Source organism: Oryx dammah, unplaced genomic scaffold, assembly GCF_014754425.2.
Source record: "Oryx dammah isolate SB20612 unplaced genomic scaffold, SCBI_Odam_1.1 HiC_scaffold_9, whole genome shotgun sequence".
In the NCBI taxonomy this organism is placed as follows: domain Eukaryota; kingdom Metazoa; phylum Chordata; class Mammalia; order Artiodactyla; family Bovidae; genus Oryx; species Oryx dammah.
This window is the reverse complement of record NW_024070193.1, coordinates 20,472,049-20,494,073: the sequence shown is the minus strand read 5'-3', so window position 1 is coordinate 20,494,073 and position 22,025 is coordinate 20,472,049.

The following is a 22,025-nucleotide window of genomic DNA, read 5'->3' as shown; positions in this document are numbered from 1 at the left end:
ATTCCCAAAGCAATACTTTAAAAATGCATAAAAGTTAGAGAAACATTAGGAAAGTTATCTAATGTCAGAAAGCTCCTAGGGGTGGAGATGGTGGGAGTTCATAATCAGAATTGCTTGCCTCCAAAGCTCAATTCTCAGCTTTGAGTTAACCTTGCCATAAGTAATAGGGTTTTATTTTTTAAAAATGTAACCAACTGTCTTTTCCTCCTGGATCCTAACTGCTGACTGAGTCCTGCCTCTGTCCTTCAAAATGCCAAGACTGCAGAGGAGGGCATCATCTCTGCCACCTCTTAAGAACATGAAGAACTTGATTAATTTCCAGGAAATTATCCACCTACTACCAAAATGCCCAGGGATGGAGCATCTGTTCTGTATAGGGCACAAATAAGAAGCACTGATCAGAGAATCTGAGTCTGAAGTTGTTACAAATTACAATGTCCAGTAGCCTGCAGCAAAGGGGGATTTCTGGTAATAAGACATTAATTTGCTCATTTATCTGTTTACTCACTGTTTATCAACTTCTTAGGAACTATAAATGTTTGATGTCTTATTATCACTAATGTGCTCCTTAAGACATTTTTGGCTGCATAAAACAGAAGCCACGTTAAACTAAAGAAAATGGGAGAGTTTATGACAGAAATACTGAGTGACTTTTATAGCATGCAAAGAGAGAGACACATCCGAAACGGACAAAATGGAACGAGAGAAGGGATGTGGTGGTTTAAAGCAAATGCTCTGACAGATTGAGTCTGAATCTTTGCTCTGACACAACTCTGATCTTGAACAGTTTACTGAAGTCAGTGAGCTCACCTGCAAAATGGACATAATAGCAGCTTCCTCAAAGGTGATTCTTAGCAGTAAGCAGTGATGCACGTGAAGGACTTATCAAAGACCCTGCTACTTACTAAGCACTCAGCAACTGTTCTTTGAATTCTTCTTAATACAGCATGTGACTGCAGACTTGATTTCTTAACTTTCCAGTTTGTATAGTTAAGAATGACCACTCTGTCCTACTGATTTTATAGGTTTCTGCATTAGTCACAGGGAAGAAATTAACTTCACATTCTCTTAGTTCCAAAGTCAAATTTCTAAAGGTAAGCCCTTGACTTATTGCAATGGACATGCATTTCAGGCCTAATAAACTAAACCCAAAGGTTTGTATAGTGAAAGCTATGGTTTCTCCAGTAGTCACATACAGATGTGAGAGCTGGACCATAAAGAAGGCTGAGTGCTGAAGAATTGATGCTTTTGAACTGTAGTGTTGGAGAAGACTCTTGAGAGTCCCTTGGACTGCAAGGAGATCAAACAGTCAATCCTAAAGGAAATCCACCCTGACTATTCATTGGAAGGATTGATGCTGAAGCTCCAATACTTTTGCCACCTGATGCGAAGAGCTGACTCACTGGAAAAGACCCTGATGCTGGGAAAGATTGAAGGCAGGAGAACCAGGGGACAACAGAGGATGAAGATGGTTGGATGGCATCACCAATTCACTGGATATGAGTTTGAGCACACTCCGGGAGATGGGGAAGGACAGGGAAGCCTGGCTTGCTGCAGTGCATGGGGTTGCAAAGAGCTGGATGTGACCGAGTGACTGAGCAAGAGTGGGCAGGGCTAACCATAGTTGCCAGGAATCCAGCGTGGTAACCATGTGGATAGAGAAGAGGGGTCAGGTGGTAGACATTGGCCAGACAATCTGGTATATGATATGTCAAAGAAACCTTTAAATGTGCTACTTTTTGGTGGTATGCAATAGGAAAAGGGAAAAATGAAGCAGACAAAAAAAACCAAAAAAAACCAAAACAGTCTTTGTTTTATCTTGGTTATTCAAAGAATATCTCTGTGAATTCTTATCTTTCTTCTTAAAAACAAAACAAAATAGTGTTCTTGGATTAAACATTTCATAAAGGAGACTGCAAATTGCCATGGAGATGATAGAGGAAATTACATGCTTGTTCTTTTTCTTCTTCACAGCCCGTGCATAGTGGATGGACTGAGGTATTAGCCTCAGCTCTTTTCTTCACAGTGAACTAAAACGTTTTAACAAAATGTGCCATTTTATAAGCACTAATAGACTTTTCTACATGCTAGTGTTAAAATCTTTTCATTGCAATAAAGTAAACTTTTCTAAAAATCAGGCTACATTTGCTTGTCAAGTAAAATACCCTACACTGTCTAAGCTTTGAATCTGGATAATTTCATTCAACTCTGTGGGTTTTTAAGGTTCTTCTAATCTGGTTTCAGCTTCTGTTAATAAATAGCTAAATTACAAGTATCTGTTACGTGCATTTATTTGGTCGCAAGTAACAGAAAGCCCAATGTGCATTAGCTTAAACAATAAAGGGAATTTACCAGCTTATTTAACTGAAAAGTTAAGTAGTGGTGCAAACTTCAGGTATAGATTGATCTAGTAGTTCCCTCATATCACTAGGGGCCTAGTTTCTTTTTGTTTCTCCATATTGTCCTTCCCATCTTCACTTTCTCCCCCCTCCCTTTTTCTTTCATATTTCCTTGGCCGTGACACACGGCATGTGGGATCTTAGTCCCCAGACCAGGGATTGAACCCATGACCCTTTGCACTGAAGTACAGAGTCTTAACCACTGGCCCGCCAGGAAAGTCTTTTCATTTAAAGATGTCCACAAAAGGCTGGAAGCAGGGATACAGCCCACACTCTTCTGTTTTAGCAGAGAGGGGAAAAAATTATTTTAGTAGCTTCTCCAGAAAAGAGAGGACACTTCTTTCTCAGAATTCATCCAAAAAAAACCAGTCACTCCAGCTAGGAGAAGGAAGCACAGCTTGAACAGCCTGTCTTTAGATTCTTAGGAGAGTTCAATTCCAGCCAAATCTCATGACTGAGAAGTTTGTGGGTTTGTTTTTGTTTTTAAAGAGAGAAGGCTAGAAGGTATGTGGATAAGGCAACCAAAATATGTTCTCTCCAAACTGCCTCTGTTTCAAGGCATGTTCATTTTATGGTCTTCCCTAGACTGCAGTGCAATACACCTTTTGGCAAGTTTTGGTGAGTGTGGTCAGATGTCTGGCTTTAGTTAGAAAGCAAGTCATCCACCAACCTATTTTAGACTGCCTTAGAGATAAAGGGCTTCCCAGGTGGTACTGGTAGTAAGGAATCCACCTGCTAATGCAGGAGATACAGGAGACGTGGGTTCAATCCCTGGGTCGGCAAGATCTGCTGGAAGAGGAAATGCCAATCCACTCCAGTATTCTTGCCTGGAGAATCTCATGAACAGAAGAGCCTGGTGGGCCACAGCTCATGGGGTCACAAACAGTTCTACACGAATGAGCAAACACACAAAGAGTCCAATTAAGAGGGTGGGCTCTAGCTTTTCCTATTGAAGACATCCATCAGAAAGATAAGATTAATATTAATTCATTAAAGAACTATCTTTATGTTTAATGAAATGCTGCACAGACCTGTTTTTATAGTTTGAATGGAATCATGCTGAGACTCTTGATTTGGGATTTAAAACAGTTCCATCCAGACTTCCAAGCTATGTCCTCAGAATAGAGCTACTAATTATTTAGGCATTGGTGAACATTAGCCTCATTTCATTGTCCATCAATAGATAAATTTATGGTGGTGCCTGAATTACTTGAAATTATATATATTAGGAATGTCTGTAAAAAAATATAGAAGGGTGGGCAAAACATGTAATAGAGGCAAAAAAAAAATCCATTTGGGTGAAATTCAGAGCCTGATTATTTAAATGATGTGCTTTGTGGCCTTCACTGGTTCTCTTTGAACAAATAAAGCAAATTTGAACATCTGAAAGTGTGCAATTATCAGAGGAAAACATGGATATGTCAAGGTAATTATTCCCTTTATACTAATTATCCCTGGTGACCTGAATACATGTAGGGCTCTAACTTCTTTTCCTCTTCTTCATTTGTCTTATACAAGCTTTTGAGATATTCCTGGTATTAAATGCTTCCCCAGTGCCCAGATAAATCTATTATTATTTCTGGTGAGCCTGAATATTGATATAATTAAGGAAAAGTATGAACTGTTATTAATTTAGCAAATTAACAAGAAGCATCATTTCACTTTGCTCCAAAATATCCCCAAAAGTTTTATCTCATTTTTCTCACATGAAAGGGCAAAAAAAAAAAGTGAAAAAGAGAGTTAGGAAAATAGTTCAGTCATTTTTTATGTTAAGCTACTTTTCAACATTTTGCTGTCATAGCTACCTTTGGCTGCTGTCCTTAAAGCTCTCTATGATTTCTTATTCATTCAGATGAATGCATAGCTTTTCTTGAAAACTGTTCATATGTTTTTTCTTTTTGTATTTTCTGTTTAAAAAAATATGATTGTTAAGTATACCTGTATAATAAAAAATGAATGTTTTTTAAAAAATTATTGTAGTTTTAAGGATGAAAAGACACAGCTGTTAAATTATCCTGTCCTATTTTGTGTTAAATTTTATCCTGAAAGTGTTGTTGGATCACACAGGTAGAATTCAGACTGCAAACCCAGGTGAAGTCTGGCTTGTAGTTATAGACTCTCAGGGGAAATTTTTTCCCTGTTCACCCAGAGCTGTTTTCTTCTGTATTCCTTTCAGTACACAGGTTTATTTCTCCTTGCTCCTTGCACTGAAAGTACAGCTTGTTTAGGTCTCTACTTTATACACCTTCACCTGGTACACCAAATTAGCACCCCTCTACACCCCCAGCCCCATCTCCTCAGGAACTCACACTGAACTGTTTTCATTGCCAAAAATCAGCGTCTGTAGTCTCAGAAGACCATCTCCCAGACCTCTGGAGAATCTGTCTTTCCATTCCAGTCCAGCAAAGCGCTTAACAGATGGTTTTTATATTTTTAATCCAGCTTTTTACTCATTTCATTCAGCAGTGTTGTTTATTTAGTGTCTGCCCTGCTGAAATCAAAGTCCTGAATTAGTTTCTAAAATGGTCTCTCAAAGACTTGTTTATAAATAATATAACTCTTAGATTTGTGAAGTTATACACTTAGGAATACTTTCTAAATCTGTCTTAAATTTCTCTGTCTTTTAATTTGTTTTAAAAAACATTGTCAGGTGACCTCCATAATCAACCCAAACCAACACAGTTGAAGTTGGTTCTGTTTTAATAATTTGTTCTTCAAATTTAAATATTTGAGCACATGTTCTATATTGAGAGACTTGATAAGGACTCAAATACATGTCAACTTTCTTCATTTTGGTGGATAAACATTTGAGAAAATTAAAAGTTATGTTATATTCATGCATATGTGATGCTCTTACACAAACACCCATTAGAAAGGCTCTCTTCTCTATAGTGTAAGTCTGTATCGGTCTCAGTGTCTACTTAAGAGCCTTGAGTTTCTTGAGGCTAAGAGCTGTCTTACTTATTTCTGTGTCTCTTACACCCAGCATCCTAGCTGGCCTTTGCATCCAGCATGCTTATGAAATGATCGAATGAAATAATTGGTTCTTTGAAGAGTTTCTTTTTCTTTTCCCACTGTGTTTCTATATTCTTGCCTATTTCCATGTTATTCTTCATCAGTTTGGCCATAGTTGAAACCAGAGTTTCCATCTGCTTGGGGAATTATGTGCTTCCTCTATGCATAAACTTGAGAGAAAACCAAGGGAGGTAGTAAAAGATGCATCATCTTGGCTGACTGTAACTTTTCTCTTTGTGTCAACAGAGGTAGAATAATTTACTGTTATCACATTCTGTGGAACCCCTGCTTCCTTTCCAGTCCTCACTGGGGTCCGTGTTTCAGGGATAAACAACATTTACAAGATCACTTACTGAGGGCAGTAAGTCCCACACTCACCTTAGTGTCTAGTTGAGGCCAATTAAAATGCTTTGCAAGGCTGGTTGTATTATTCTCATTTCTGGCATAGCTCAGAGGGTGGCGCATAGTAGTCAGTCATGGTTTAGAATAAATAAATGAATCCACATGCACTCTGAGAAAGAGAGAGAGTGAAGATGAATTAGATTCAAAATTCCCAGCAATGCCACTGAAAAAATTTAATCTCAGTACAGTTGTAGAAAATCATATTGAATACGAGCAAGCAGTTTTATTCTTGCCTTCATTAGGGCCTATAACAATAATAATAACAATAACAATAATAATGTTTTTGAATGTTTATGATCCATGTACTAGGAAATGACCCAAGCATCTGGAATATGTCACCAGTTGGGTTCTCCAGAAGCAGATGCTAAGATAGAGCTTTGCGTACAAGATGTTTGCTAGGGATCAAAACTGTGAAAAAAAGGAGGAGGAAGCAGGACAGGTAAAAGGAAGATTCCCACGCAGTTTTCATCCAGCCTGGTGGGGAATTCTAAGGTGAGTATTGACTATCAGGCATACTGCATTAGGCTCAAACAGCCCAGCCTTTATACCTCGGGTTGAATATTTATTAGATTCGTAAAACCTCATGTTGGAGCAGACCATATATCTTCTTACTTAAGTCAAATGCTAAGGCTTAGACTTTTCAGTGAGAACATTTACTCTACTACCATCTATCTTGTATCATTTTTGCACATGGAGACACAGATGATGATTCAAGTTGGCATTTGAGGGGAAGAAAAAAATACTAAAAATAAGTCAAAAGAAACATTTAAAGGGGGGGGGGAATATGTGTCTACAGTTTCAATCAGAATGACACAATTTAGAAATGATTTACTTCTGCTTATTCTTCCTTATTCCCCAAATAAGCATTGAGTACCAGTTCCATCCATTTCTTACTCTGAGTGTTGAGAATGTCATGGAGAACAAAAGAAACAAAGCCCTGTCCTCAGGGGTCTTATTTTCTGGTTTGGAGGGTAGATGTTGAATAGTTATAAGATGGATAAATTTGACTAAACTCTTAAGTGCTTACTGTGGCCTACGAGGCCTCATGTGGTCTGGTCCTTGTCTATCTTTTTACCTTATCTTCAGCCTTCCTCCTTGCTCTTACCAAGGGCTTCCCTGGTGGCTTAGACGGTAAAGAATCTGCCTGCAATGCAGGAGACCTGGGTTCAATCCCTGGGTCAGGAAGATTTGCTGGAGAAAGGAATGGCAACCCATTCCAGTATTCTTGCCTGGAGAATCCCATGGACAGAGGAGCCTGGTGGGCTACAGTCCATGGGGTCACAAAGATTTGCATGTGACCAAGCGACTCACATCCTCCTACTAGCATAGCCATGCTCATTCTTACTTAGTTTTTGTATCTGCTGCTTCCTCTGCTCTTATTCCACATCACCACTGAACGGATCTTTCTTATTATTTGGGCCTCAGCTCAATCATCAATGCCTGGAGAAGACTTCCTTGACCACACTGTCTCTTTGCCTTATTTTAGGTATTTATTGCCTTTTTTTTTTTTTTTTTAATATGGCTGCACTGGGTCTTAGTCGTGGCGTGCAAGATCTTTCAGTGCGGTGCAGAGGCTTCTCCCTAGTTATGGCACACAGGCTCTAGAGCATGCACATCCAGTGGCTGCAGTGCAAGGGCTCTCTAGCTGTGAAGCTTGGGCTTAGGGGCCCTGTGGTGTGTGGGATCGTAGTTCCCAGACCAGGGATTGAACCCATGTCCCATGCATTGGAAGGTGGATTCTAAACCACTGGACCATCAGGGTAGTCCCTGGGTATTCACTGTGATACAAAGCTAGTTTCTTTGTTTATAAAACTTCTTGAGAACAGAGGCTCTGCCCATTTGATTCATGCTTGTATCCCCAGTACCTAAAGAAATGGCTGGCACAGGTAGGCACACTATACATTCTTAATAAATGAAGGAAAGAATGAATGACTGCATGACAGGCAAGGGCTATAAACTACAAGAATTCTTAAAAGTGTCAACTACCTAATTAGGGATCAGGTACATGCAGGACATGTGTACATATGATCTTTTTCTTCAAGTCAACTATAAATTCCTCAAAGGCAGAGAATCTTACATTCTCTTAATCTTATTAGCACAGTGTTTTAAATTCTGAAGGTACTTACTAAAGCTATTCAACTGCAGATTCTGGACAGAATCTGAACTTTTGAACCCTTCCACGGTTGTGCCTATCATTTTGTTGTTGTTGAGTTGCTAAGTTATGTCCGAATCTGCGACCCCAGGATTGCAGCGTGTGAGGCTTCCCTGTCCTTCACTATCTCTGAGACTTTGCTCAAAGTCATGTCCATTGAGTTGGTGATGCCATCATACTTTATGCCAAATTTTCAGTTGTATATCTGTGTCCTTTGTCAACGAACATTTTGAATCTTATTCCACTGTATATCACACAATAGAGTGAATGAATAAATGAATGCCTTCTAAGACTTCCTTTTCCTAGTAATGGGCAAAACCTTCCAAGACTTCCTTTTCCTAGCTTCTTTGCTGAGGAAGTCAGCCATCATTATACCATGTAAATACTGTGCAGCAACTAGGAGATGCTTAGTAAACAGTTACTGAGAGAATAAATTGTACAGCCTGGTGCAGCCTAGAGAATAAGTACAATGCATCCGCAATGAATGGCTCATGATGCTATATTTCAGTGACAGGTGAGGAACTCCGGGCTCTAGTTTAGCTCTACGGCAGAGCTGTCAAGTGACTCCAAGCATTCTTACGTCTCTCTGCTTCTCAGTTTTCCCATGTGTGAAATTATGTGGCTGAAAGCTGATATGTCTCGATCATGTGGATTCCAATCTTGGTTCCACCATTACTGGCACCTGTAACCCTTGGGCAAGTGTAACTAGTCTGATTTCCAGGGTTCTCATTTCTAAAGGGAGAAATAATAGACCTCACCTTCTAAGGTTGTTGCCAAGAATAGAGTGCAAAATGTAAGGGGATGCCAAACACTCAGCAGTCAAGATAAATAATGGTTTAGTACCATATTTTAAAAACCAAAAGTAATGCAAAAATTTATCATGAACATTTTCAATAAGGATATTATCAGTAATAGTGCTGTTTTGGAGTCGGAGGCAAAAAGAAAAAGGATTAAATCAGACCCTGCTTGTAAGGTATTTAGCACAAAGCCTTCTACTATAGTCAGTACACAATAGATGTAAACCAGTATTACTAAATAATCTCCAAGGTTTCCTCTAGTTATAAAATTGCTTAGCTACCAATTCTCCTCACAGTTTGGAGTCTTTTTAAAAAATGGCAACTACACTGAATTAATTTTATGCAAACATAATGTAGGGTTGGCATAATGCCTATCATACTTCTATAAAAATGTAGAATTAATATTGGAGAAAAAGAAAATAAACCACACTTCTAAACTTCTATGTGCACTTAGGATATAGTTAAACATGTTGAATTATGAAAATAATTTCAGAACAAAGGTAAGTCTGTACGCAGAATCACAGTCCAACTAAGCACAAACAGCCCCCAGTTGCTCATGATCACAGAAGCATCCATCCACCTACTCAAGAAATTCATATTTTTGGTAATTTTGTCTATTTTATTAATTTATTTTTGGCTGTACTGGGTCTTCATTGCTGCACGGGCTTTGCTCTACTTGTGGACAGCAGGGACTGGGGCTTCTCATTGCAGCAGCTTCTCTTGTTGCAGAGCGTGGGCTCTAGGCACACAGCTTCTTCAGTTGCAGCTTCTGGGCTCTCGAACACAGGTTGTGGTGCACGGGCTTCGTTGCCCCGTGGCATGTGGGAACTTCCCAGATCAGGGTTTGAATCTGAGTCTCTTGCATTGGCTGGCAGATTCTTTACCACTGAGCCACCAGGGAAGCCCAGAAATTCATATTGAAGGCCCACTGTATTACCCTACACTGATCTAGAAGCTGGACACACAAAGCTAAAAAGAGGTGTGGATTCTGCTCTTGTTATGCTCTGATGGGGAGAGAAGACTTGCCTGAGAATACAGGGAGTTTGTATTACATGTCAAGGCTATATCTTGGGAAAAATGCAACTTACAGTGCAAAGATTTATCATGGGAAATTATTTGCATAAGAAGGAAGTATTGTAAAAAATCTAGACACATGCTCAGAGCCTTACCACTCCACACTTTATTATCCATTAACACTGACCTAAAACACATTTTAAAAACACTTAAAAGGCATTATGTAAATACTGAAGGAATAAAAAAAGGCCATGTGCAATCATTTGCACCTTAAAATGTTGAGCTTTGGCTTGGTGGAGGAATTTTAGGGGTACAGTAAGATGTTGCACAAAATACCACGGACATAAAGAGTATATCCTTCATTGTGAGGAGTGATGAGGGGAGAGGAGGAGGAGAGTAAGGGTTGTCCAGAGCCACTTCCTCCACCTCTACTTCTACATCAGCTTCACATCTGTACTGGGGATGGGAGATGCACATGGGTGAGAAGGAGCAGTTTGGTGAAGGGCCAAGAGAAGGTCTTTTCTCCTTTATATCCTTCTCACAGAAAACGAAGAAAGGATAAAGCATCTAGTGCCCCATATCTCCAGTTTTAGAGCTGTGTGTTAGAAATCTTCCAGAGTTTGTGATGAGATGGGGTGGTGGGGGTGGGAAGAAACATATGGGATAGAGTCTGAGAAATCTGGAGAGCTGAGGCTCACTCTTAGCTGTTTCCATTATATACAGTCAATTTATCGGGAGAACTGTCTTCCTGGTGTATCAAATTCTCCTTTTTATTTCACAGTCACAAAAGCTAATATGACCAGAGACGAACAGAGAGGTGCCTACTGAGCCTATTGTTCATCTCCTCCTGGTTTCAGAAGCTGAGTTTAAACACTCTAATTTCTGTGCTTGAGAATCTGACATGAGTGACCCCTTGTGTTTTGGTGCCTGTAATTGCTTTTACATTATGTCAGCTGAAATAGCATGATCTAAGCATGTGGTTGATTAGTTTAAGCTACATCCTAGGGGCAGTCAGTCTCTGATTGGGAATGTGTTCCAGAGATGGCCAGTTTTCATTTCTTCATAAGACCGCACTCCAGATGAATTTAATCACAAGTGCTTTAACTATATTTATCCTTGACCAATACCAAAGGTCTCATTAATTAGTATAACAATGTTAGAAGTGGGTCTTCACTAGTAAAATGACTGGTGCTCAAGATCTGTAGATTGGCTAAAATGTTTTAGAGATACTTCTCAATCTTAAATGAAGAAGACATACAACTCTAGTGAGTCTTTTATCCTCCAACTTTCAAAACGATGCCTGTGGTTTGACTCTAATATGGTCCTATCTCCATCCACTAAGTGAGATGATTCTGCTTGCCTGATGATTCTAGGAAGCTTACTGAATCTTTCCTCAAGAACGTTGTGTTTATCTCAAGATAATTTGTCATGCAAAGAATGATTGGAACACATTAAAGAACAGAGAGCAGGGATGTTATCAAGGTTAGAGATTATTTGACTGTTTTGTGACTCTTTGCTGATAAATACTTATCTAACAAATGTCTGTGGGATTGAACATAGTACTGGATATTCTTTTATTGCAGCAAGCTTTGGGGGAGGCAGTTTATACTTACCTACCTCTAACTATTAAAAGACATACTGAAGCAACCTAAATGTCCACCAACAGATAGACATAAAGAAAATATAGGAGAGTCCCTTGGACTGCAAGGAGATCCAACCAGTCCATTCTGAAGGAGATCAACCCTGGGATTTCTTTGGAAGGAATGATGCTAAAGCTGAAACTTCAGTACTTTGGCCACCTCATGAGAAGAGTTGACTCACTGGAAAAGACTCTGATGCTGGGAGGGATTGGGGGCAGGAGGAGAAGGGGACAACAGAGGATGAGATAGCTGGATGGCCTCACTGATTCAATGGACATGAGTCTGGGTGAACTCCAGGAGATGGTGATGAACAGGGAGGCCTGGCATGCTGCAATTCATGGGGTCGCAAAGAGTCGGACACGACTGAGCGACTGAACTGAACTGAACTGAGTACATATACAATGGAATATTACTCTGCCATAAAAAGGAAGGAAATTGGGTCACTTGTAGTAATGTGGACGGACCTAGAGTCTGTCATACAGAGTGAAGTCAGGAAGAGAAAAACAGATATTGTATATTAATGCATATGTAAGGAATCTAGAAAGATGGTACAAATGAGCCTGTTTGCAGGGCAGGAATAGAGATATAGATGTAGAGAATGGATACATGGGCACAGTGCAGGAAGGAGAGGATAAATTGGGAGAGTAGGATTTTCATATACACACTGCTGCTGCTGCTGCTAAGTCGCTTCAGTCATGTCTGACTCTGTGCGACCCCATAGACGTCCTCCCACCAGGCTCCCCTGTCCCTGGGATTCTCTAGGCAAGAACACTGGAGTGGATTGACATTTCCTTTTTCTCCAATGCATGAAAGTGAAAAGTGAAAGTGAAGTTGCTCAGTACACTACCATGTGTAAAACAGGTATCTAGTGGGAACCTGCTGTATAGCAAAGGGAGCTCAGCTCAAAGCTCTGCAAATACCTAGAACAGTGTGATAGCAGGGTAGGGAGGTACGAGAAAGAGGAAATATGTATATACACATAGCTGATTCACTTTGCTGTACAGCAGAAACGAACACACTATTGTAAAGCAATTATACTCCAATTAAAAAATTACTTACTGAACAACTATTATGTCCCTTCCTGGAACTTAAATTCTATTAAATAAACCTAGTAGTTTGTACTTAAGCAAATTGACCCGAGTAAGTTCACACTGTTACTATATACTCCCAAGCCAGAGATAGACACATCCCAGAGGAGACTTTTGTTTCGACACCAATGGTTATAAAATACACCCTATGTTTCTTCTCTTCCTGGATTTTATCAGTAGAACAATTTCCATGAGACAAATACAAGAATGTCCTGGAAGTTTGAGAGAGCATTCATATTTTAAAGTTTTAGGCTTTTCCCAAATACCTCTCTGGAAGACCTTGGCTTCACACTTGTGTCTTGATTACTTGCCTTCCCTCTCTCCCAGTGAGAGCTGCTACTCAATGATGCCACTTTGTAATGCAGTGATAGCAAAATACACTACATGTAAGTGAAAGACGTGCTGCAAAAGGGACACAGGAAGGGTCAGTTCGCAGAGCAGACTTTTCTAATTGCAGTTCAACAAAGTGAGTGACCTGAAAGAGATATAGAAAAATCACGGGTGTTTAGAGGAGAGAGTCCTTGCCTTGAGCTGGGGATGATAGAGGAGAGGCTTAAAGAAGTAGGTGGTATTTGAGCTGGTTCTTAAAGAGTGGCCAGGGTCTGGATACACACTTAACATTTGTTCCGCCTTATGAAGAATAGTTGACTCATTGGAAAAGACTCTGACGCTGGGAGGGATTGGGGGCAGGAGGAGAAGGGGACGACAGAGGATGAGATGGCTGGATGGCATCACCAACTCGATGGACAGGAGTTTGGGTGAACTCCGGGGGTTGGTGATGGACAGGGAGGCCTGGCATGCTGTGATTCATGGGGTCACAAAGAGTCAGACACGACTGAGCGACTGAACTGAACTGAACTGAACTGAGGAAGAATAAAGGTAAGAGGTATGGAGTTAGAGTGAATTTTTCAAAAGGACCATTCAAGACAGTCACATATAAAATAGAGTGACTCCTCAGTTCTCTATGGGGGAAAAATATCATGTGAAAATCAAGGTAGTGGGGGAGAGATATGGATGGGATATGCACTTGTTAAGGCTAGCAAATGTAAGATGAGGCTGACAGAAAGGAAATTAGGCAATGTGGAGGGAAAAGGGAATTAAAGTGTATGAAAAGGACTTTTAGCTGCATATTAGCATGTAGGGTATTTTTGGAAAAAATGGGATTTGCTAACAAATAAGGAAGGGATGAAATTAATAAAGCTTTGGTAAATGCCTAAGGCATTAACCGCCCCCCCTTTTTTGGTTCATATCTAATAAGACTAATCAAAAAGAAAAAATTGGTAAAATTAAGAAAAATTGTACAAGGAGTACACAGTAATGAGACTATTTTACTTACTTTATGTACGACTGTAAATTGGAAAAAAAAATAAATAGAACTTTTCCAGAGACAAATTTGGCAGTGTGTCTATCAAATTATGACACAGTAACCAACAGTCGAAACGATGGTGGTTTGAAACAACACATGTTTATCTCTCACTGATTCTGTGTGTTCTTGGTGAGTCAGCTGAGGCTTTGTTCCACACTGTCCTCACCAGAGGACTCAGGCTGGTGAAGCAGCCACTATCTGGAACATTGCTGGTCACTGTGGCGAAGATAAAGGATGCCTGCAAGGCTTCAAACTGGCAATAGAATGGTGATGACACGTGTCCCTTGTACTCACAGTTTACTGATGAAGTCACATAGCTTTTCTACTGGCTAAGGGACCAGAAGGTGCAGCCCCCATGAGGCCTTGGAAGGCAGAAAGCTGGAAATATTCTGGGAGCGAAACAGATGACTGCCTTGGGTCATAACTATTAAAATTAAAAATGGACACAACAATTCCATTTTTGAGATTCCGCTGAGAAAACACTCCCATAAAAACTCAAACCTTTGTGTTCAAGAATGTTCCTTTCAGCACTGAGAACCTAATTTGAAAGCCTAAATAACTGTCAATAATGGAATGATTAAGCAAGCAACGGAATATCAATGCATTGGTATTCTATAATGTATTAAAAAGATTAAGATAGGTGTCCCAGGGAATTTCCCTAGTGGCCCCAGAGGTTAAGAATCTACCTTGCAATACAGGGTATGCTGGGGTGATCCCTGGTCGGGAAACTAAGATCCCACATGCTGCAGAGCAACTAAGCCCAAGCACCGAGAATGCTGAGGCTGCGGGTCACAACTAGAGAGTTCAGGCGTTGCAAAGGACGATCCCACGAGCCCCAACTAAGACCCGATGCAGCCAAAATAAAGATAGATGTCCCAGATAAATTAACTGACAATTTTTTAAACACACACACAGAATGATACCATCTGCATTAAAAACCAGATGCTATGTTGAAAAATTATGACCACATTTGCAGAGGAATGATAATGTAAGGCTGTAACTATCAAGAATACTAACATAGCTACTGTTTCCTGAGCATGCTCTACAGTCAGGCACTGTACTATGGGTTAAACTTCACAAGTATGATTCACATCTGTGCTAATAGGAATTATCACTCCTATTTTACAAATGAAGACCTTAAGATTCAGAGAAGTTAAGTGACTTGTCTGAGTTCACAAAGATAAGGAGTTATGCAGCTAAAGCCCCAGTCTGTCTGAGAATCATGGCTGCCTCTGGGGTTGGGAGTTATTGGTGGGACAGAGAAGGGAAAAATTTTACATTCCATTTTATGAAGGTGAGCACTTCCTTGGTGGCTCAGATGGTAAAGAATCTGCCTGCAGTGCAGGAGACCCAGATTCAATCCCTGTGTCCGGAAGATCCCCTGCAGAAGGGCATAGCAACCCACTCCAGTATTCTTGCCTAGAGAATTCCATGGACCTGGTGGGCTACAGTCCATGGGGTCACAAAGAGTTGGACACGACTGAGCGACTAACACTTTTATGAAGTTTAATGAGCTTGCATTTATTTTTCTTACAACAAGCTGGTATTCCTTTTGCAAAAATAATTTTAAAATATACCTTTTTGAAAAAAAAAAACAGGAAGTGATTTAAACAAAGGGAAAAAAATGGAAAACTGTGTAGACATGATGGAGATTGCTGTGTATATATAAGTAGAAGTTGAGGATCATTGGGGGGAAAAATCTACAAATGTACCAAACACCTATCCAAGTGTTTGAGTCACAGTGCAAGTGAGAGGGTAATCGCATGTCAAACTGACTGAATGTTTAAAACGAAGGCAGGGTGAGGAGCCTGGTGAGAGACACTGGGGGTAGGGGGTCTCTCAGTGAGGCAGAGAGGACTGTGGAGTGGACATAGGAAGTTTCTGACAGCCTCCTGGAGAAAACTGTGATGGCCATTTTGACAATTCTGCAAACACTGAGGACAATGGATTTCTGAAAACGAGCAGCAGTTTTCACAGGAAATAACTCATGTTGGGCAGTTTGACAGCCCTTTAAAAATGGAATTATTAGGTTAGTGAATAAAAGAGCCATTATGATCCTTAGCATTTGGAGCTCAGCAGGACTGTCTTAAGAACCCCTCCCATATAATTTTTTCAAATGGACTCCTGCTGGGGACACAGGCATGGATTCAGAGACAGAAGATAGTTATTTACACACGCAAGGATGCAAAAGGTACATGTATAAGGATGCTCAACATAGCACTGCATGTAACAGGGAAGAATGGAAATGATCTAGATGTCACCAGCTGGGGATCTGGTCAAAGTATTTTGGAGTACCCATGGAAGGGGCTATTGTTTAAATCAGCAGATGACAATCTATAGCCCATAGACCAAATCTGCCTCAGGAATTAAGAAAGATTTTTTGTAGTTTTAAATGGTTAAAAAATTCAAAGAAGAAATATGTCTCAGGACACGTGAAAATCATATGAAAGTCAAATCACTATGTTCATTCATAAAGATTTTTTGGAACATAGCCAAGCCAATCCATCAATGTATTGTTGCTGACTGGCTTCAACCCTTCCATGACAGAGTTGAGTACAGTATTAATAGTTCAGCAGAAACTGGGTAGCCTGAAAAGCTTAAAATATTTACTATCAAGCCCCTTAAAGAAAAAGTTTACTGACTGCTGGTCTAGAATAGATCACTAAACAAGATTCTTTTGAAGAGCAGATTCATTTTAATCCCGTGTCCTTCCTAAACTGCCTGCTTTCCTTTCAACTGTGGGTTTTTTCCTAGTATTCTTTGACCTGGTTTATTTATTTATTTAAATTTAGTTATTTTTATTTATTTTCAGTTGGAGGATAATTGTTTTACAGTATTATGTTGGTTTCTGCCATATGTCAACATGAATCAGCCATAGGTATACAAATGTCCCCTCCCTCTTGAACCTCTCTCTCACCCCCATGATGGGGTTTATTTCTTGCTTTGTTTTGTGCTTTCATTTGTTTCTTCTATCTCTGTCTTAATAGCTGCTGCAGACCATTCATATTCCAAAAACAAAAAAACAAATTGTTTGCATTAGCCCAGTAATACCTAATTGTTACTTAAAAAAACCAAGTGGTCTCAAGTATATAAGATATTGATGTCAGTTTCAGCCGCTGGAATGGAAACTCCCCTACAACAATAACCATATTCTGCAGGGAGCACAGGGCCTGGCACATAACAAGGCCTCAATAAAGACTGTTGAATGAATTACTGTGTGAGTGAATGAATAATAGTTTCATATGTATATACATGGGGTCACATGCAGCATATTGTCTTCAGCATGCTTTCTTTCTATATGATAGTATGTGGGAGATTACACTGGACGTGCATTGAGAGGGCATATTTTCCTTTCTTCTTGTCAGCAGAGTATACACTCCTCTTCATGTGAGCCAAAGCCCTTATAGTAACTTGCCTCTGCACAGCTCAGAGGAAGCCTCAGGCAGGCAGAGTGGACCACAGTCATGAAGCATTTAGCTAATCTGCTTTGGGGGTGACACACAGGCAGGGACCCAGGAGAACTGTCATGGGGCATTTCCTGGGCCCCCTTACTTAAGAGAGTAGTGAGTTTTTGTGCCGTGAGCAGAAACCTTGTTGCTCTCCTTCCTGCCCATCTTCCCTTTGTTTTTATTTTCTGGCTTGCTTCTCTGCCCTTCCTTTCAATCCCTTACGTTTTCCTAAGATGCTGTGCACGTAGGTGAGTTGTGTACGTGTGTGCTCAGTCACTCAGTCGTGTCCAGTTCTTTGGGACTCCATGGACTGTAGCCCACCAGGCTCCTCTGTCCATAGATTTTCCAGGCAAGAATACCGGAGTGGGTTGCTATTTCCTACGTCAGGGGCTCTTCCTGACCCAGGGAAGAACCCATGTCTCCTACGTTGACAGGCAGATTCTTTACCACTGCACCACCCGGGAAACCCCCGTACGTGAATTAGTAACCCTGCATTTCAATCAAGTGGTACTGTGCATTGTGTCTTTCTAGACTTAGATTGGGGCTTCTCTCCTAGCTCAATTGGTAAAGAATCCACCTGCAAGGCAGGAGACTCCGGTTTGACTCCTGGGTTGGGAAGATCCGCTGGAGAAGGGATAGGCTGCCCACTCCCGTATTCTTGGACTTCCCTTGTAGCTCAGTTGGTAAAGAATCCACCTGCAATGTTGGAGATCTGGGTTCAATCCCTGGGTTGGGAAGATCCCCGGAGAAGGGAAAGGCTACTCACTCCAGTATTCTGGCCTGGAGAATTCCATGGACTGTATAGTCCATGGGATCGTAAAGAGTCAGACATGACAAAATGACTCTCACTTTCACTTTCAGACTTAGATTTATGGGTTATACTGGACAGGTTTGATTTGTTGTCCCTATATTTCATAGATAAGTAAACTGAGACACAGAGAAGCTGAATAACTTGCCCAAGTGGGAAGCCTGGCTGCCAAAGTAGTGCTCTGATCACTTTGCTAGGCTGCCTCTCCAGCATCCACATCTGCCTCACACTCCAGTGCTGTTCCCTGCTAAACGGATAGACCTTGATTGACTTCTGTATCTCCAGCGCTGCATATAGAATCTGTGCCCAGAAACAGACACTTTGTAGACCAGGTAAAAAGACGGTAGAGAAACAAAATTCATGATGCTTACCCAATATTCCACGTGCAGCTGTCTCATAAGCTCTTTCATACAATGCTCAGGTGAGATGGGGTGTACTTAGTCTGAACTTTTTTGGGTGGCAACTTAACAATATGGAGCAAAATGTTCTTACTATTGGGCAAAAGCAATTTTACTTCTAGAAATTTGTCTTAAGGAAATAATCACACGTGTGTGCATGCTAAGTCACTTCAGTCGTGTTCGACTCTGTGACCCCACGGACTGTAGCCCGCCAGGCTCCTCTGTCCATGGGGTTCTCCAGGCAAGAATACTGGAGTGGGTCGCGATGCCCTCTTCCAAGGGATCCTCTTAACCCAGGGATTGAACTCACATCTCTTATGTCTCCCACATTGGCAGATGGGTTCTTTACCACTAGTGCCATCTGAGAACTCTGAAATAATGACATATGTGTATGTAAAAAATGTATATTTAATGATGTTCATTGCACTAATACACATAATTGTGAAAAACAGCAATAAAAAACTGGTAAATCCCAAGCTCCCTAACTGTCCCTTTCCCCCCTTCTTTCCCTAGCCATGGCAACCATAAATTCATTCTCTAAGACTGTGAGTTTGTTTTTGTTTTATAAGTTCATTTGCATCATTTCTTTCTGGAGTCTGCATATAAGGGATGTCATAAAACATTTCTCCTTTTCTGTATGACTTACTTCACTCAATACGACAATCTCTAGGTTCATCCGTGGAATGGACATTACACATTGCTATATTTAAAATGGATAATCAACAAGGACCTACTGTGCAGCACATTACGCTCTGCTCGAGGTTGTGTAGCTGCCTGGATAGGAAGGGAGTTTGGGGGAGGATGGCTATATATGTACACATGGCTGTGTCCCTTCACTGTTCATCTAAATCTATCACAGCAGGGTTTATCAGCTATACCCAAATATAAAATAAAAAGTTAAAAACTTTAAAAGAAAAATAATGGTTAATTATGATACATTGATTATGTATAGATTATGATACATTTCTATGAGGGAATATTAGGGACCCAGAAAAACTCCATACTTAGTGGAGAGAAGATAGGAATGTTACTCCAGAGGTTTATACAGAAAGCTTCAACTGAGTTTGTAATAATTAATTTCTTAAGCTGGGGAGTGGGTATAGGGTGCTCATGGTATTGTTCCTTATGCCTCTTCAAATATCTGAGATGTTGAATAATTAACTGAAAAAATAAAATTTAAAAGTAGCATTTAGAATTTTTAATGATGTGAAATAATGATCATAAAATATTATGTTTAAATAAACAGGTTGTAATAAATAATGCTAACATAATCATAGCTTTCTAAATCAGTGTGTATGTTTGGTTATAAAAGAAATATACTACCCAATGTATAAAACAGTTAACTAGTGGGAAGCTGCTCTATAGCACAGGGAGCTCAGCTCGGTGCTCCGTGATGACCTAGAGGGGAAGGATGGAGGGAGGCGAAGGAGGGAGGTTCCAGAGGGAGGGGATAAATGTATACATATGGATGATTCACATGGTTGTACAGCAGAAACTAATACAACATCGTAAAGTAATTATACTCCAATTAAAAAAAAAAAAGAAATGCACTGAAGTTTTAATTGTGTTTGTCTTTGGGCAGTGTGATTATAGGGAATTTCTATTTCTACAATTAAACAGCATTCTTTTTGTAAAAGAAATGAAAGCAATACTTAAAATTTGTGAGCTCTAATTTATGGCTATTTTCTACTTTATGTCTAGCTTCCTAAGCAACAAACTCCAGCACGATTTCTAATTTGTCTTTTTCTTTGTATTCCCAGTCCAGTTTTTGCCAGATTTTACTATTTTTTCTTTCACATTCCCCCAATCTTTTCTTCATCTGTAGTCATTCTCCGTAAGGTTTTAGATTTTATTTTTGTTATGTATGTAAAGCAGTGGTCATGTATGGATGCGAGAGCTGGACTGTGAAGAAAGCTGAGCGCTGAAGAATTGATGCTGTTGAACTGTGGTCTTGGAGAGGACTCTTGAGAGTCCCTTGGACTGCAAGGAGATCCAACCAGTCCATTCTAAAGGAGATCAGCCCTGGGTGTTCTTTGGAAGGAATGATGCTAAAGTTGAAAGTCCAGTACTTTGGCCACCTCATGTGAAGAGTTGACTCATTGGAAAAGACTCTGATGCTGGGAGGGACTGGGGGCAGGAAGAGAAGGGGACGACAGAGGATGAGATGGCTGGATGGCATCACTGACTCAATGGACGTGAGTTTGAGTGAACTCCGGGAGATGGTGATGGACAAGGAGGCCTGGCGTGTTGTGATTCATTTGCAAAGAGTTGGGCATGACTGAGCGACTGATCTGATCTGATCTGATCTGAGGTAAAGCAAAGGCTCTTTGGGCCAAGTAAACTGTGGTCCAGTGGTATGGAAATCCCCTGTGTTTTCTTTTTCTTTTCTTTTTTATTTTTAATATTTATCTCTTTACTTGACTGATTTGGGTCTTAGTTGCAGGTGTGGGATCTTTGATCTTTGTTTTGCTGCAGGTGGGATCTAGTTCACTGACCAGGGATTGAACCCAGGTCCCCCTGCATTGGGACCGAGGAGTCTTAGCCACTCAACCACCAGGAAAGTCCCCTTGTGTTTTCATTTAAGCATTCTGAGCTTCACTTTTAAGTTTCTTGACAGAAATCACAGGGTCTGGCTATAAATTACTTGTGAGGGGTCAAGAATGGTGATAAGCTGCAAATTGACTTTATAACTTCATACTAATGAGGCATGTTGGACTACTCACTAGTTCATCTCATCATATCAGAAAAGCCATTATATATCAGAGATCTAGCGTCCCTCACTAGAGTGTGAATGCATTAAGAAGTGGAGTGTGCACAGCAGGATGGATACAAGAAGGCGACTCTGACCTGTGTTCTCTGAGTCTTCTCTCTGTGACTCACTCTGATGGAGACTTTGCCTGAAGTACTCAGTGTCCATGATGGGTTTAATGACCTTGGCCTCATAGGAAGCTGTTCTTGCTTCTTACAGAAAAACACAAGCGGAAGAAAGGCATCAGGTGACGAGGAGGCCAGTCATTCACACAAAATGAAATGCTTTCATTAAGAGAGAGAAACAGCAGAAGTGAAGTTCATTTGGAATGTTTCAGCATATGTTCTGAATTTGAAAACATTGTGCAGAAGGAAGGCAAGGAAACAAGATTTTGCTGAAGAGCTTAGGAAATGTGTGGGAAAGTGTTTGTAGCAGGAGAATTCAATTATAAGAGCTTCCTGTCCTTCCCTTATGCCTATGCTACTTTTCCTCCTAGACCAGAAAGAGTAGTTCAGAAAGTTGTGGGTGGGGGGGCATCAAAATATTGTTTCTCATGTGAATTACTCAAGATTTTTGTAGTTGCAAGTGACGGAAACCCAGTTCAAAAAATAACTTAAGCAAAATTAAAAAGGAATTTGGTGGCTGGTGTAGTTGAAAACTCCAGGTGGTAGAGCTACCTCAGTCATGGCTGGATTCAATGATTCCTACAATGATACCAGGAATATGTCTTTCTCAGTCTCCTGGTTCT